This window comes from Aulonocara stuartgranti, assembly GCF_965226115.1.
Source record: "Aulonocara stuartgranti genome assembly, chromosome: 9".
Classification (NCBI taxonomy): Eukaryota; Metazoa; Chordata; class Actinopteri; order Cichliformes; family Cichlidae; genus Aulonocara; species Aulonocara stuartgranti.
In genome coordinates this window covers 218,786-223,687 of record NC_138960.1, presented here as the reverse complement: position 1 = coordinate 223,687, position 4,902 = coordinate 218,786, and the positions used below count along the sequence as shown (strand labels likewise).

At 43.4% G+C, this 4,902-nt stretch overlaps 1 long non-coding RNA gene across 1 annotated transcript; it reads left to right on the top strand.

The window, feature by feature from the left end:
- The first annotated feature begins 2,714 nt into the window (after nucleotides 1-2,714).
- Nucleotides 2,715-3,865, top strand: LOC309713857. Its single transcript, XR_014278711.1, has 2 exons — nucleotides 2,715-3,058; nucleotides 3,447-3,865. It is a non-coding gene; the product is annotated as an uncharacterized lncRNA (long non-coding RNA).
- The last annotated feature ends 1,037 nt before the right edge of the window (nucleotides 3,866-4,902 follow it).

Here is a 4,902-nt window from a genome sequence, read left to right as displayed (position 1 = left end):
GTTGAAAGAAACTGACTTATGGTCAGTAAAAACTATGTCATTTAAGTTCAAGTGGTCAAGGGAAATGCCATAAGTGAAGACCAAGTCCAGAGTATCGCAGAGTTTCCACAGATTCAGTAACATTAGCAAGTGGTGGAGGCCAGCAGGTGGATGAGGGAAAGGGGAGGCAGGAGGTGGAGAGACCCGGGGCAGCCGGTGGTCCTAGTGTCAGGTGAACTGAGCTTCAGGTAAGAAGTTATGACCTGCAGTCTATCTGTGTCAGATATAAACTGTCATGGTCCGGGTGAGTGCTGGGCCTTCCCACAGGGCATTTCCACTCCTGGGCGGAGCCGCCACATCATGCTGACAGGCTGCACCTGAGCGTAATTGGAATTGCCGGCTTCTTAAGACCAGCGCTCAGACTCACACCTCGCCAGATCGTCTGCAAACCTTTGTCAGTCAGGGCTTCCACAGTTTCATCAGTTCGTAGGAGTTTTGTGTGTTTTCTGACGTTTGTGCTTTCTCCACTCTCAGAGGACCTCCGGACATTGTCAAGCTGCTGCCGTCACCTGTTACAGGGCTCTAGACTAACTTTTTGCCATGGGCGTACACAAATTTTATAATAATTTATATAATATAATGTGTTTTTCTGGATACACTGTGCTTTTTCAGCATTCAAAGATTGATGACACCGTGTCAGAGCACTGGCTATGAATTTTGGCTGTGGATCACAGGGTGCAGAGTGGGGGTCACTCAGAGTCAGAATCCAGTGAAATATCTGCGTCACCTCTTACAGTTTTCCTGTAATCTGAGCTCAAAGATGTTAATATGTAGAGTACAGTAAAGCACAGTGGGAAGATTTTGCTATGAATTTTCTCCAAAACCGTACAGTAATTTTGGCTGTGGATCACAGGGTGCAGAGTGGGGGTCACCCAGAGTCATAATCCAGTGAGATATCTGCGTCACCTCTTATAGTTTTCCTGTAATCTGAGATCAAAGATGAGAATATATAGAGTATAGTACAGTAAATTGTGCCAAGTTTACTATCAATTTTCTCAAAAACCGTACAGTAATTTTGGCTGTGGATCACAGGGTGCAGAGTGGAGATGGCCTAGAGTCATAATCCAGTGAAATATCTGTGTCACCTCTTACAGTTTTCCTGTAATCGGAGCTCAAAGATGTCAATATGTAGAGTACAGTTGAGCAAAATGGGAAGATTTTACTATGAATTTTCTCAAAATCCATACAGTAATTTTTGCTGTGGATCACAGGGTGCAGAGTGGAGATGGCCTAGATTCATAATCCAGTGAAATATCTGCGTCACCTCTTACAGTTTTCCTGTAATCTGAGCTCAAAAATGAGAATATATAGAGTATAGTACAGTAAATTGTGCAAAGGTTACTATCAATTTTCTCAAAATCCGTACAGTAATTTTGGCTGTGGATCACAGGGTGAAGAGTGGAGATGGCCTAGATTCAGAATCCAGTGAAATATCTGCGTCACCTCTTACAGTTTTCCTGTAATCTGAGGTCAAAGATGAGAATATTAAAAGTACAGTAGAGTAAATTGTGCAAAGTTTACTATCAATTTTCTCCAAAACCGTACAGTAATTTTGGCTGTGGATCACAGGGTGAAGAGTGGAGATGGCCTAGAGTCAGAATCCAGTGAAATATCTGCGTCACCTCTTACAGTTTTCCTGTAATCTGAGCTCAAAGATGTCAATATGTAGAGTACAGTAAAGCACAGTGGGAAGATTTTGCTATGAATTTTCTCCAAAACCGTACAGTAATTTTGGCTGTGGATCACAGGGTGCAGAGTGGGGGTCACCCAGAGTCATAATCCAGTGAAATATCTGCGTCACCTCTTACAGTTTTCCTGTAATCTGAGCTCAAAGATGAGAATATATAGAGTATAGTACAGTAAATTGTGCAAAGTTTAATATCAATTTTCTCAAAATCCGTACAGTAATTGTTGCTGTGGATCACAGGGTGCAGAGTGGGGGTCACCCAGAGTCATAATCCAGTGAGATATCTGCGTCACCTCTTACAGTTTTCCTGTAATCTGAGCTCAAAGATGAGAATATTAAAAGTACAGTAGAGTAAATTGGGCAAATTTTATTGTTAATTTTCTCTGAATCATACAGTAATTTGGGCTGTGGATCACAGGGGGGAAAGTGGAGATAAACCAAAACTGGGAGTGGATTGTGAAGTAAAATAGTGTGAGGACAGAAAACACTTCGTTTCTAAGCCAGTCGGCACCTATACCGTAATATGCGTAAGAGTAGTGCAACAACATTTTAGGTGCGGCTGGCGGGGCGGCTAGCTTGACTGTGACTTCGTAAGTGAGGGCTCACTTGACCGCAGTCCCCAAAGCTCTGATCCTAGAATCGCCCCTGGTATATACTGTATAATATGAGTGAAAAGTAATGAAAGTTGGCACCCATGTAGAGAAGGTAACCCAAAGAAGTATTCAACTGACAGTTTCATATCAACAATCACAGATGGTTTTTAATAAATGTTTAACATGAGTTTATCACATTCCTCTAAAGTTGTTACATTTCAGCAGACTTGTTCCTTAATTTCTCGGGAGCATGAACGCAGTTTGGGATGAAACTGAGCACAGGCGTAGAGCAGGTGGAGCAGAGGAAGGATGTGTTCAAAGTTTTAACTATCAGGGATGATTTTTAATGATTTTTTGAAAAAGACGCAATCAGGCTGCTGGTATGTGTGCGCGCGCCCGTATGTTTTATACGTGAGCGCGCGTCCATGTTTGTGATCAGCACAGGAGAAAAGGCGCTGCCGTAAAGCAGAGTGTAGACGCGCAAGAAAACTTATGCGGCGGACGAGAGGCGGGTGTCTCCACCGCGGCTCACAATCACGGCTCACTGTCCCGCCGTACCGTGAAGCCTGAAGAGACGATGAAGAATTAATTTAGCGCTGGGACTGGAACTAGTGTTCTAGTTTGTGTTTATCACGGACTCGTTAGGGCGCTGCACACTCGCTCTCTCAGCACATTCGCGCTCAGAAAGAAGCGCGCATAGTTAAAGCCGACTAACGTGGAAACAGGTGAAGAGACGAAGGTAAGCGGTACGGTTTGCCGACGTCACAGTGAAACCCAGCGTCATGGCTTTAACATTGAACAAATCCGCACAGGCTCAGAGACAGACCTCATCCTTTAACCGTGCATGAAAAATGGAGCTGAGACAGGAGCTCAGCGTCACAGCTGGAACAACATCAGCTGACATTAAAGAAAAGCAGACATTTGTTCCCTGATAGCAAAGATGGAGAGCGTGAGGGAACTACAGAGAGGAGGACACGGGCAGTGTGAGACACACAGACCTGTGTGTCTCACACTGCCCTGTGATTACACTCCACACAGTATCATTAACACTAATGAAAAGATAAAGTAATAAGTTACTGTAGTTCTCAGTTACAGCCTCATGTTTCCTCCACGTTCGTCTCTTTCAGACATCAGCAGGAGGGAGGACGACCCCCCAGTGTGAGGACGATCCTCACCACATGAATGGGGGACAGGAGGCGCAGCTTCCAGCCCAGCTGGTAGGAAAGTCCTCCTCAACTTCTCTGTAACTATGGACTCTGCCTGTTGCCATGCGTGCAGGCGTTTCGGTCCACAGTGATGTCAGTCAGTGCTTTTTAAAGATGTGCAGGGTGTGAAATCTCCTGTTTGATTGTTAAATGTTCGTTCACTTTGTTTGTGCTCCCAATAAATTCACTTCATAGATGAAACAGGAAAAGGGTTGGCGTAATAAGCAAATGCTTCAGCCAATACCTTTTGATTAGCCTTGTCTCATGCTTTCTTGCTTTGTGGTAGATCTTTGTTCTGTTTTCACTGAGATATTTGAATGCTAATCAATAAAAAAAAAACAGTTCAATGTTGCCTCTTGTTTTGGTTCTGTGCCCCCATGAAAAAACACCCAGAGCCCACCCTGGTAAATCTGGTGTGGAAACGCCACTGCTGTCAAAATGTGTCTTTAAGTATCAAATATTGTATATAAAAATGTTCCTTCCACTCATTTTCATGTCCTTTTTCTGCACACTGAAATCTCAGGCAATGCTTAAACATGAATCTGTCAGCACCTAGAAATACAAGAGCCTAGAATCACTGCTTTTTCTTCTCATGCACTTGAATCAGTGTCAGTCATTCAGCACAGAGACTTCAAACACTTGCACAAAACAATCAAGCGGTCCTTCCAAATCTGATATTCGAGCACACGGTAATAAAAACACTGGACATGTAAAAGATAATAATCTTCTGTCTGAATCTTCACAGAAATGCAAAAATCAACACGTAGAATAGAAAAGAAAACAGCAGATTTTTGGTCGCAGAAGTGAAGAAAACGCTGTTTTCCTTTTCCTACAACATTAGACAAAACACATGATTTCCATCTTTCTCATGCAAACACTCACCTACAGAAGTTGTAAACAGGCAGAGAAGAATCAAAGCCAGCAAAGCTTTCCTGCACATGTTCTCAGCAGTGACGCTGCTCAGAGCTGTGCTTCTTCCTCTTGGGTTAGTGAGCGCTCAGAGCAGCAGGACACAGGGGTACAGACCTTTATACACTTGTCCATGTGTGTGTGTTGACAGCAGTCACGTGCTCACGATGCGTCTGCCCATCACTGTCACCATGGTTACAGGCGACGCTCTGAAACTGATGATCAAAGATGTCAGGTTATTGTTTCCATGAAGTCAAATAAATCCACTGTATGTTTAGATAGTGTGTTAGTGTCGTTTCCATGGTAACACTGACTATAAAAGCAAAGGCGATCCATCAGTCCAGATCAATAATGTGAGCTCATTTAAGCGCACATGTATGTTTGTGTATTCAGAGAGGTTGATGTACTCTGTCCACTGATAACTGCTGACATCTAGTGGAAATCTGATGACATTACATCAACAGTTTGT